Source organism: Dendrobates tinctorius, unplaced genomic scaffold (assembly GCF_039654945.1).
Source record: "Dendrobates tinctorius isolate UK_male_01 unplaced genomic scaffold, ASM3965494v1 ptg000184l, whole genome shotgun sequence".
NCBI classification, from domain to species: domain Eukaryota; kingdom Metazoa; phylum Chordata; class Amphibia; order Anura; family Dendrobatidae; genus Dendrobates; species Dendrobates tinctorius.
Window position 1 is genome coordinate 10,584,541 of NW_027361851.1, and position 13,477 is coordinate 10,598,017.

The 13,477-nt window shown below is 47.8% G+C and overlaps 1 protein-coding gene across 2 annotated transcripts in view; it reads right to left on the reverse strand.

The window, feature by feature from the left end:
• Positions 1 to 13,477, reverse strand: part of CA11 (carbonic anhydrase 11) — a 1,551,304-nt gene that overhangs the window by 1,206,122 nt on the left and 331,705 nt on the right. The gene's annotated exons all lie outside the window — the stretch shown is intronic.

Consider the following 13,477-nt stretch of genomic DNA (forward strand, 5'->3'; position numbering starts at 1 on the left):
ACACTTAAGAGCAGCTTGCTAAAAAATTGCCCAAAAGACAGAAAAACCATGGCATTAGACACTCCCATAGGCTCAGAAAGAGCTGTCACCAATATCAAATTTTATTTGGGTCTAAACCCAGGTTAGAGCATTACAGAATGTTGTAGATAAACCCCTGATGGCTGTGGCCACAGCTTATATACCAAAAATGGGGTGACAGATTCCCTTTAAATACTATATACATATTCTCCATTTTACGGCACAGAAAGGGCCACAGAGTCGGGTCACGGCCCCATGACTTCCCCAAAGATCTGTCTGACCCAGTTCCTAGTACTCCATGGCCCTGGTTGGTGTGTCACATGTACTTGTGTGTCCTGTGCCTGTGTGATCTATATATACTGTACAGTAGTGCTTAAGTAACGTGTGCTATGTGCTTCTACTTGTGTGTGCTGTGCCTGTGTGATATGTGCATTATGCTTATGTGACAAGTGGGGTACACCTCAACCTTTTCCATAGCAAGTATTTTACGCCCAGCAAAACCACCCACCCTTGTTCGGAATTCGACCCTGTCTGTAGCAGCATGGAACACGTTCATGCTGGTGATCTAGTGGCGGCGGATGATGAGACGTGGAGGAAGGTCTGATTTAAAACTATGCCTAATTTAAAGGAGCAGGTCTCCTACACTTGGAATGCCCATATACAGTGTATGGGCTGGCAAACATTTTCCCGGTGGGGTACACCTCAACCTGTGGCAGAACAAGTATTTAACGCCCAGCAAAGCCACCTAACCTTGTTTGGAATTCGACCCTGGCTGTAGCAGCATGGAACACGTTAACGCTGGTGATCTAGTGGTGGCGCCTGATTTGACGTGGAGGAAGGCCTGATATAAAACTATGCCCAATTTAAAGGAGTTTGTCTCCTACACTTGGAATGCCCATACACTTAGTGTATGGGCTGGCAAACATTTCCCCTGTCGGGTACACCTCAATCTTTCGCAGAACAAGTATTTGACGCACAGCCTAAGGACCCACCCTTGTTACAAATTCAACACTGGCTGTAGCTGCACGGAACACTTAAACCCTTTTGAACTAGTGGCGGTGGATGATGAGACTTGGAGGAAGGCCTGATTTAAAACTATGCCCAATTTAAAGGAGCAGGTCTCCTACACTTGGAATGCTCATACACTTAGTGCATGGGCTGGCAAACATTTCACCTGTGGAGTACACCTTAACCTTTGGCAGAACAAGTATTTGACGCCCAGCAAAACCACCCAACCTTGTTTGGAATTCGACCCTGGCTGTAGCAGCATGGAACACGTTAATGCTGGTGATCTAGTGGCGGCGGATGATGAGACGTGGAGGAAGGCCTGATTTAAAACTATGCCCAGTTTAAAGGACCGGGTCACCTACACTTGGAATACCATACACTTAGTGTATGGGCTGGCAAACATTTCCCCTGTGGGGTACACCTCAACCTTTGGCAGAACAAGTATTTGACGCACAGCCTAAGCACCCACCCTTGTTACAAATTCGACACTGGCTGTAGCTGTATGGAAAACGTAAACCCTTTTGATCTAGTGGCAGTGGATGATGAGACTTGGAGGAAGGACTGATTAAAAAAAATAGGCCCAATTCCTAGGAGCGGGTCTCCTAGACTTGGAATGCCCATACGCATAGTGTATGGCCTGGCAAACATTTCCCCTTGGGGGTGTAAATATTTTTTAAATTTTGGTGACAGCCATCATAACATCCTTGCAAAAACATAGAGTGGCCGTAGCATGATTGAATATGTTCACCCTGGTGTTCAAGTGGTGGTGTATGGTGAGAATGAGGAGAAGGAGGAGGACACCAAATAGCAAAAACCATGAAGCATATATCCATATTTGGTTGTGAAGAGGTGCATGTGAATACATCTCACAAAAAAACACTACATTGAAGTTTATGCTTCGCTGTCATCATTTGGTGGTGTTGTGAATTCAGGCCCAATCCATCCCTTATTCATTTTTATAAGAGTCACCCTGTTTGCATTTTCCGTAGAAAGGCGAATGTGATAATGCCACCAGCAGCAATAAAAACCCACTTGGACAAACCGCTAGCGGCAGGGCAGGGAAGGACCTTCAAGGCGTAGAAAGCCAGCTCATGCCACGTGTCCAGCTTGGATACCGAATAATTAAAAGGCACAGAGGAATCACGGAGGAGGTTGGTACGGTCAGCAAGGTACTCCCTCAGCATCTTGGAAAAGATGCATTCCTTGGGAGATTATCCTACCCCTCAGTGCATTGACGATGGGAGGGTCTTAGAAAACTGTCCCAGAACTTTGCCAGTGTTCCCCTGCCTCTGCTGGAGTGGACTTGTGTCTGTGTCGCTTGTCCAGCTTGGTTGGCCAACTAAATGTTATCTCTGCCGCCTGCGTTTTGAGAAGGGAATTTTTTTAATAACTCTGCAAACGATGGCCCTATGGTACTGCACCATTTTGGTACACCTGTCTGCCTCTGGAACAAGAGATTGAAAGTTATCCTTGTAGCATGGGTCTAAAAGTGTCACTAGCCAGTAATGACGGTTACCCATTATTTTGACAATACGAGAGTCACGGGAAAGGCAGCGCAACATAAAGTCAGCCATGCGTGCCAGACTGGTAACAGGCAAGCCTTCCGTGTCCTCACCAACAGGATGACTGATCAAGGTGTCCCCCTCCTCCTCTTCTTCTCTGTCCTCAGGTCATCCAAGCTGAACAGACGGTATGACAGTTGTGGTTGTAGTCCCGTCTATAGCGCATAAATGTAGCTCCTGTTCTTCCTCCTCCTCCTCTTCCTCATTGTCAACCAATCTATGTTGGGATGACAAGAGTCTGGGCTGTGTGTAATCACCCTGTACGGTTCCTTGATCCATGTCCTCATGCTCCGACTGCAATGCATTCTTTTTCATTGTGAGCAGAGAGCTTTTCAGAATGCAGATGAACAGGATAGTGATGCTAATTATGGCATCATCGCCGCTTACCATCTTGGTGGACTCCTCAAAGTTTTGGAGGATGCTACATATGTCTGACATCCATGTCCACTCCTGAGGTCTAATGTGTGGTGTCAAACCTGAAACATGATGGCCTTGTTTATGCTGGCCCGCTTCTGCTTACAAATCCTTTGCAACATATGGAGTGTAGAGTTCCAAAGTGTGGGGACATCATACACCAGTCGGTGAGCCGGAATCTGCAATCGCTGCTGACGCACGGCAAGGGCAGCTGAAGCTGTAGCTGACTTTTTAAATGTGCAAACAGGCGGCGTACTTTAACCAGCAGATCCAGCAGCTCCAGATAGCTTTTTAGAAAACATTGAACAACGAGATTCAGCACATGGGCCAGGCATGGTACCTGTGTCAGTTCGCCTCACCTCAGAGCCGCCACCAGACTCCTGCCATTGTCACACACAACCATGCCTGACTGGAGATTCAACGGTGTCAGCCACACATCTGCCTGCTCTTTCAGAGAGGTCAACAACACTTCAGCATTGTGTTGTTTGTCACCTAAGCAAACTAGCTTCAGCACAGCCTGTTGCCGCTTTGCTTTGTCAGTGCTGCAGTGCTTCCAGTTTGTGACTGATGTGCTCCTTTCAGACATGGAGGCTGGAGGAGGAGGTGCAGAAGCTGTACACAGTGGGGGCATCCCTGATTGACGTAGGGACTGCAATCCTTGACGTCAGGAGGAAGTGTTCCATCCCAAGGTCTGACTGGGTCCCGGCTTCCATTATTTTAACCCAGTGTGCCATCAGCGAGATGTAACGTCTCTGGCCACAAGCACTTGTCCACGTGTCCGTGGTTAGGTGTGCTTTCCAGTAACTGCATTGTTGAGGGCATGGGTAATGTTGTGGTACATGTGCTTGTGTAATGCCGGTACAGCACAGTGGGAGAAATAGTGGCGGCTGGGGACCGAGTACCTTGGGATGGCTGCCGCCATCAGGTTGCGGAATGCTTCTGTCTCCACAAACCTATAAGGCAACATTTCAACCGGAAACAGACGAGAAAAATGAGAATTGAGTACTGTGGCCTGTGGGGCATTGGCTGCATAGTTACGCTTACGTTCCAATGACTGGGGTATGGACAACGGAAGGCTGTGCTGGGACAAGGATGTGGACGTGCTTGATGATGCTGGTATTTGACTGTGGGCAACGGCAGGTGCAGGGCAGGAGGCATCTTCGCATGCACCATGGACAGGGTATTGGCTTCACGCACAACAGTGAAAGAAGCAGTGGTATCACCCGCAGACACTGTTCCTGGAGCCTGGGGTTGGGCCCACAAAGTTGTGTGCTTTGCTGCCATGTGCCTGATCATGCTGGTGGTGGTAAGGCTGGTAATTTTGCTACACCTGCTGATGCTGGCATGATATGTGTTACAAATGGCCTGTTTGGGGTTATCAGCAAAGTCTTTAAAAAATAAACAAACTCGGGAAGACCTAACAGTTCGACTGGTGTGACACCCCAGAGTCCGGTTGTCACAGTGACATTACCTCCCTCTAATGGGTAAAGTCATGCTTGGAGGCAGAAAGGGGCCCCCATGCCAGGTAATACATTAAAGCACAATTTCCTGCTGCAAGTCAGAAAAGGGAGATGCCTTATAAATTCTGGCCAGCAGAGGGGGGTTGGTGAGTCAGCTAGAAGTCAGCTAAGGGGGTTGTTATGGAAACAAAGCAACTGTGAGGAAAAATGACAGTTAAACTTGAGGAGGTGAGGTAAAGAGATCTTCCTGGAAGATCCTGTCAGATGAAGACAGGGAGCTAATCTGAGAGGAGCTCGATAGGCAGAGCTGATCTGTGAAGAGGGAAAGGACAACAGCAGAGACTAAGAGACTATAGGGAAACTAAAATATTGCATATAGCAGACCCCTGAGTGAAGCGCTAATAAAGAGAAAAGTGACATCAGAGTCCAAGGCTGACAGGAGCTGTACGCCCTGATAGCCGAATCTGAAAGTACAGGGGATTGTAAATTCCTGTGCACATTAATCACCTGAGGGCACGGCAGCAAATAAGGAGCCGGGGCCGAGAGTGAAGAGAATGGTACCCGTGGAATAGGCTCACGCTGACAGCCGTACAGGTTAGTGAAACCATCACGAATAGAGGGTCGCAGCATAGTTATATACTGCGGAGACACACACACAAAGCGCAGAAAGGAAGGTCCTAAATCCCCACCTGGCAAGGTGTATCCCCTGAATGCCTCCAGGCGAGCCGGACTCATTCCATCACCTGTATGTGATACTCCGGACTGCAACCTATTACCAGTAAAAGGTAAAGAAACTGCACCTCTCTGTGTCTTTCTCTCATTTATCTACACCCCAACGTTTACTGCCACTTTTACTATTTATTTAACATCTTTGCCCTGGGACTACAGCCCTACCTGTGGAGGGCTACAACATCATAGCTGCGCCCAACATCCATCCCAGAGGAACAACACCGCAGCGCTGGTCACCTCTGACCAGAATACCACAGGTGGCGTCACATATTTCACCATCTATAAACATTATCTTTATTTTTACCACATAAATACCACACAACTTTCCCCTATTTTATTACTGGACGCCTCTGGGCCACGGACTGGGTCGCCGTCGTCGTGACACCATCCCCCATTGAAGTCGATGGGCCCGGGACCGAGTACCCCCAGGCCCCACGGGGTGCTCCAACTGGCGTCACGAACAGGATTTAGCGAGCCTAGCAAAGCTGGGTAAAGAAGCCTGGCAAAGTTGGGTACTGTGCACCATAGACTTTATTAAATTGAGTACTAAAGACTTTAATGAGCTTTCAAATAACGGCCACAACTGCATCGCACAGTGCATGCGAGCAGAGAGGGGCGTGCCAGTGAAGCTGGAGCTGCACTCTATTGTGAGCAAGTGAATAACAGGAAGAAACGCGGGTGAAGATTCAGCGGAGGTCGCAGCCGCAGCCTCAATAATGCCGCTATCAATGCCATATATACCAGGAGCAGCCTGGTTACCACAGTACTCAGGGGAGTCGCACACCCTGAGTGATTTTAAAGAAAGACTATGTAGTTTGTTCAAAGTACACCCCCTGTCAGAGAGCCAAAAAGTCAGTATCCTCATTGGCCAGTTAACTGGTGCGGCTCAGAGGGAAGTAAAGTCCTAGCCGGACACTGATAAAGGAACTGCAAAACAAATCTTGGCCAGACTGAAAGACACTTTTGATACCCGCACTGCAACAGAGATAAAAATGAGATTTTTTAGGTGCAAACAGAGAGTTCAGGACAGTATACGGGACTATGCCCTTAATCTTCAGGAAGCACTATGGGCTGTAAAGCAGGTTGATCCTGAGAGTGTGCAAGATGAACATAGATTATTAACAGAGCAGTTCATAGAGGGACTCCAGTCTAACAACCAAAGGACACAGCTGCGCATAATGGCCCTAAAAAATCCTGAATTGGACTTTGCACACTTTAAGGATAGAGCCATCAGAGTGCTGCGTGAACCAAACCCTAGCAGCACAGAGCCCTCTAAGCATCCTGCAATTACATACCAGCAGGAGACAGCATCCTTTCAAAAGACCTCTACTGAGACTAACAAGCCGTCCCAAGATGAAGATTCTGCTGCAGACTTACGTCTCCAAGTAAAGGAACTAACCAAAGGTGTTGCTACCCTCACAAAAACTGTGCGGTCCCTGCAAGTGATTCCAAAGAAGAAGATCCAGCTGGCCTCCAGTCCAGAAGACATCCCGTGGAGACAGCAAAAGAGGATCTTGTCGACCAGAGGGAGAGACAGCGATCGCTACGAGGAGGACGGACAGCCCATCTTTCGCCGCTGCATCAAGGCAGAACACCTAGCAAGACACTGTCATTTCAACAAGCAACCCCTGGGGCAAAGGGCCAACCCCCAGGAGTAAGATGACCAGGCCCACCAAATTGGCGAGACAAGTACGTAGGAGGGCGACCAGTCTTGCCTGTCGTGATTGATGGTTTTCCGATGAACGCTTTACTTTCCCAGGTGAGAACGATACCATATGTTCTTTTTAAGCAGTACTGGGCAGATTCAGACATTACTCATAGCCCAGATAAAGACCTTACCTTTTTTGCCAACAATGGACAGCCCTTGCCACAGATGGGATATAAAGAGGTGACCATCAAGATTGGCCGAGTAGAATTGCAATTGCAAGGTTTGATAATAGTTGATATTGACAAACAAGAATGCCATCCTATAATCACTTTAGGCACTAATGTAATTGAAAATTGTCTTGGAGAAATTATTGTTTTGTTACAACAGGTAGCCGAGACCGCCAGCTTCAGTCAGCAGCGGGTCCTGCAAAAGGAGATCAGAGCCCTGATGCAGAGACAACAGGTAGAGCTGTCTGTTGGAGAAGTCGGCAGTGTCAGAGTAAGTGATCCTTTCCCCATTGCAGTACCTCCCAGAAGTGAAATGTTAATTTGATGTCGGGCAGCAATAGGCCTAAGGGGTCAAGATTACCAAGCCAGGGTAGAACCCATTACTCTGATAGTAGGCCCACTATCCTGACAGCCAGAGGGGTAGTTAATGTCCGCAATGGGAGAGTACCGATACGCATCTTAAATTGTGGGGAGAGAGAGGTCCAGTTACCCCGGTATGCCACCCTTGCTAAATTGTTCATCGTCAGTAACAATGCAATAGAGGTCCTAGAACCCTTGCTTCCATCTGACAAGGTGGAAGAGAATGGCTCTGAAGGGCGGCAGGAGGATTGGTGTCAGCAGCTACACGTAGGCACAGACTCCACCCCTTCACACCAAAAGCATGGGGCTTACCGGGTGGCTCGAGAATATGAACGGGTCTTCAGCAAGCATCCTTTAGATTTTGGGCAGGCAAAAGGGGTTCAACATCATATCCCCACCAGAGATCATCCACCCATTAAAGAGAGGTACCGACCTGTACCCCAGCACACTACCAATGTGCCAAGAGTATGTTACGAGAGATGAAGGAGGCTGGGGTAATCAGAGATAGTAGTAGCCCCTGGGAAGCGACATTAGTCCTTGTTAAGAAGAAAGACGGTACTATGAGAATGTGTGTAGACTACAGGCAGATTAACAGCATTACACATAAAGACGAGTACCCATTGCCTAGAATTGAGTAATCACTAGCTGCACTGAGAACTGCTAATTATTTCTCTACCTTAGATCTCACCAGTGGGTATTGGCAGGTTCCTGTGGCAGAGGCAGACAAAGAGAAGACAGCGTTTACAACACCAATGGGCCTCTGCGAGTTTAACTACATGCCGTTCGGGCTCAGCAATGAGCCAGGAACATTTCAGCGGTTAATGGAATGCTGCCTTGGACATAAAAACTTTGAAACCGTTCTGCTGTACCTGGATGACATCATCGTCTTCTCCAAAACCTATGAAGACCATTTGAAGCACCTAGCTGAGGTATTCGAAGCCCTGTCAAGCTTTGGCCTGAAAATATAACCATCCAAATGTCACCTTTTGAAACCCAAGGTGCAGTACCTAGGCCATGTGGTGAGCGCGGAAGGTGTGGCACCCGATCCTGACAAAGTCACCTTTATCCGGGACTGGAAAAGACCCAGCACTATCCATGAAGTGAGGCAATTTCTTGGGTTAGTAGGCTACTACCGAAGATTTATCAAGGACTTCACCAAGATAGCAGCACCGCTGCAAGATCTTCTAGTGGGCCAATCCAAGAAAGCCAAGAACAAAAATCTTCCGTTCGAGTGGAACAAAAGGATAGCAGAGTCCTTCACCAAGTTGCAATTGGCCCTCACAGGAAATGAGGTCCTGGCCTACCCTGACTATGACCAACCATTTGTACTTTACACTTACGCCAGCAATGTGGGTTTGGGAGCAGTGCTGTCACAAGTGTAGAAAGGCAGAGAGAGAGCGATTGCCTATGCCAGCAGGAAGCTTCGTCCCACTGAGAGGAACCCCGACAACTACAGTTCCTTTAAACTGGAGTTCCTCGCCATAGTCTGGGCTCTAACAGAGCGGCTTCAAGCACTACTTGGCTTCCGCTAAGTTCACCATCTACATGGACAATAATCCGCTAACCCATCTTGAAACGGCAAAGCTCGGGGCACTTGAGCAGCGATGGAATGCCCGGCTGTCCAACTAAGAGTTCACCATCAAATACCGAGCAGGACATAAGAACACTAATGCGGATGCACTGTCCAGGGTACCCAATTCACCAGACGGGGGAGAAGATCCAAAAGAACTCGAAGAAATTGAGTTTATAGCCTTCCACCGTCCAATTGCAGCCCAGCGCTCTCAAGGAGTAAGGAATAAGCGCTTTATCATACGAGAGGTAACGTTGAACCCATTACCCCATCATGAGTGGGCAGAGACACAAGAGAGTGACCCAGCTGTTCGCCTAGTAAAGAAGTGCCTGGCAGAAGCTGATGCACACCCTGGTCCAGATGACCCACAGGAGCACAACAACTATGGAAGGAGAGAGGCAAGCTGTTCATCTACGAGGGTAAACTGTGTCAGAGGAACATCAACTCGCGCACACACGAACTGGTCTGGCAGGTGGTAGTCCCGAAGAGGGATGCGCCAATTGTCTTAGAGGCGTACCACAATGTAGCGGGACACTTCGGTTGGAAGAAGTTGGAGATCCTACTTCATGAAAGGTTCTACTGGGTTGGCATGAGGACAGCCATTGAGAAGTGGTGCCGAGAATGTGACCCATGCAACCTGCGCAGAAAAGACAGAAACAGCCAGCGAGCTCCATTACAGCCGATCATCACAAAACAGCCGCTTGAACTGGTAGCCTTGGATTACGTGAAGTTATCTCCAAGTAGGAATGGCTACACCTATGCTTTGACTATCGTGGACCATTACTCAAGGTTCTTGGTAGTCGTACCTGTTAAAGACCAAACAGCGAAGACAGCAGCCAAGGCATTTCAGCAACACTTTTGTTGACCGCAAAGATACCCTGAACAAATGCTCACTGACCAAGGTCCAGCCTTTGAGGCAGAAGTGTTTCAGGAGTTCTGTAACATGTACGGTTGCAAGAAAATCAGAACGACGCCCTACCATCCACAGACAAATGGCATGTGTGAGAAGATGAACCAGGTGGTCATTGACTTATTGAAGACCTTACCTCTGAAAGAATGAAACCAGTGGCCAGAGAAGTTGCCAGATCTGGTAGATCTATATAATCATATACATATAAACTCCACCAATTACACTCTGGCCTACTTGATGAGAGCAAGACCTGGCAAGTTACCCATTGATTTAGACATGGGAGTCTTAACACCTGAGACAACATCACCAGAGGCAGACTGGGATACAGAGCGGCAGCAACAATACCGCAAAGTACAAGAATGTGTGGAGAAAAGTTTGTCCCAAGCAAGACAGAGACAGGAAAGAAATTACAACCAACACGCTCCTGCAGTTCCCTTGACACCAGAAGAACAAGTACTTAAAAGAAAGAGACGTGTTCACAAACTAAATGACCAGTGGGAAGCAGAGCCATACACCGTGATACCTTCAGACTTTAATAACACCAAAGTATGTATCATAAGCAAAGATGGAGGAGAAACCTTCGAAGCAGTCTCAAGAGATCATCTAAAGATATGCCCTGATCAATTGAAGGACAAGAAAGAAGTCCAAGACACTCCACAACCCATAGTAGAGGAGGAAGAAAAGATTCAAACTATACTTGGAGAATTTCCTCGGATGTGGACACAAGTAAATCAGGCAATAGTAGTACAAGTACTAACCTTTCATAAGCCTACTGCACCAGATGAAGAAGAGACTTTGAATGAAATGGCTCCAGTAAGAGATACCACATCTGCAGAGGAATGCGGAAATCTGTCCCCTGCTAACAGCGAATCTGACAATCTCATTGTGAGTCTAGGAGTAGTGAGAAAGCAGTCTAGAATACCTATCTTACACAAGTCTACTTATAGCGTAGTGACTAATGCACCAAGAGTAGACATCAGAGAACAGGTCAGGTCATCAGAAATACCTATACTGCTTAGATCAAATTGTAGTACTAGAAGTCAAATCCCTGCCCGTTACAGAGATTACATAATGTAAATAAAGTAATAAAAATGTATTGTTGTAACCGTTAAGCATGAGAGCCTACAGAGACTTACTGTATGATCCTTTGTAAGTATTCGCAATAACCAGTTAAAGGACAATTGGGCCACAGGACTATGTGTGGTCAGAACTGTATTTGTAAATAGTTACTCCAAAAAGGCCTTAAAAATAAGCCGCCGGCGTGGCCGAAAAACAGGCCCATCTACAGAGTGCCCTGTAGCCACGCCCAGGGATGACACACAAAGTGGGCTAAGGCGGTTCCCACCAACTAAACTCCAGGTACAAGCACAAAGACAATTCCTGGACAGCAGCTTAAGGACTGGTCGCTGCAGTAACTGTGCTATTGTTTTCTTTTTCTTGTCTGGTTTTTGATAATTTTTACAATTTTAATACTTTGTAGATTTTCATTAACTGTTGGTGTTAACAATTATTGTCGTGTTTCCTCAGTCCAGGAGTACTGAACTTAACTGGGGGGATGTGACACCCCAGAGTCCTGTTGCCACAGTGACATTACCTCCCTCTAATGGGTAAAGTCATGCTTGGAGGCAGAAAGGGGCCCCCATGCCATGTAATACATTAAATCACAATTTCCTGCTGCAAGTCAGAAAAGGGAGATGCATTCTCACCAGCAGAGGGGGTTGGTGAGTCAGCTAGAAGTCAGCTGAGGGGGTTGTCATGGAAACGAAGCAGCTGTGAGGAAAAATGACAGTTAAACGTGAGGATGTGAGGTAAAGAGATCTTTCTGGAAGATCCTGTCAGATGAAGACAGGGAGCTAATCTGAGAGGAGCTCGACAGGCAGAGCTGATCTGTGAAGAGGGAAAGGACAAGAGCAGAGACTGAGAGACTTTAGGGAAGCTAAAATACTGCATATAGCAGACCCCTGAGTGAAGCGCTAATAAAGAGAAAAGTGACATCAGAGTCCAAGGCTGACAGGAGCTGTACGCCCTGATAGCCGAATCTGAAAGTACAGGGGATTGTAAATTCCTATGCACATTAATCACCTGAGGGCACGGCAGCAGATAAGGATCCCGGGCCGACGGTGAAGAGAACGGTACCCGTGGAATAGGCTCACGCTGACAGCCGTACAGGCTAGTGAAACCATCACGAATAGAGGGTCGCAGCATAGTTATATACAGCGGAAACCCACACACAAAGCGCAGAAAGGAAGGTCCTAAATCCCCACCTGGCAAGGTGGATCCCCTGAATGCCTCCAGGCGAGCCGGACTCATTCCATCACCTGTATGTGGTACTCCAGACTGCAACCTATTACCAGTAAAAGGTAAATAAACTGCACCTCTCTGTGTCTTTCTCTCATTTATCTGCTCCCCAATGTTTACAGCCATTTTTACTATTTATTTAACATATTTGCCCTGGGACTACAGCCCTACCTGTGGAGGGCTACAACATCATAGCTGCACCCAACATCCATCCCAGAGGAACAACACCGCAGGGCTGGCCACCTCTGACCAGAATACCACAGGTGGCGTCACATATTTCACCATCTATAAACATTATCTTTATTTTTACCACATAAATACCACACAACTTTCCCCTATTTTATTACTGGATGCCTCTGGGCCACGGACCGGGTCGCCGCTGCCGTGACACCATCCCCCATTGAAGTCGACGGGCCCGGTACCGAGTACCCCCAGGCCCCGCGGGGCGCTCCACTAGCAACTTCCGTCAGGTTGGTGTTACGGGGAACGGTTGCACGCCTTCTGTCTGCAGCCACCACACTGCTTCTTCCTGCCTGAAGTTGTGCGATGCCTACCTCCCCTTGTGTGCTGCTGTCCTCGCTGTGCAGGTGCTCCTGCCAGGTTGGGTCTGTTACTATATCATCCACTACCTCATCTTCCACTTCCCCACCCTGGGCTTCCTCCTGACTTTCAGGCAATTGTGTCTCATCATCGTCCACCTCTTGTGACCTTGGCTTCTCAAAGATTTGTGCATTGCTACATGGAATATCATCTTGCCCCGCTTCAAGTGGACCGGGCGTGATGCACAAATCTCCAAATGGAAAATTGAACAGCTCTGCGGAGTGTCCGAGTGTGGGATCAGTTGTCTCAGGGCACTCAGCATGGTGGGAGGAAGGAGGATTAGGGTAAGGAATTTGCTGTCCTGATTCACGCAACTGTGACTTGACCGTGTTGAAGACAGGTTGCTGGTGGTTGTGGATAAGTAACTGGAAGTATTATCCGCTATCAAACTAACAACCTTTTCACACTGCTCAGGCTTCAATAGTGCTGTCTTGCCACGGTCCCCCAGGACTTTGGACACTAAAGTCCAGCTAGAAAATGTGGTTGTTTTTGGTCGCCCAATTTCAGCTTGACCATGTCCTCGGCCTTGGCCTGCACCATCTCCATCACATCCACTTCCCCGTCCCTTACCACGCGCCTTGCCCATTGTAAATTGACTAGAATATTAGACATGTTCAATACAAAAGCGTGATTTTGGAGGCAGCTTGTATGTGATATGTGTGCTGGAAAACCA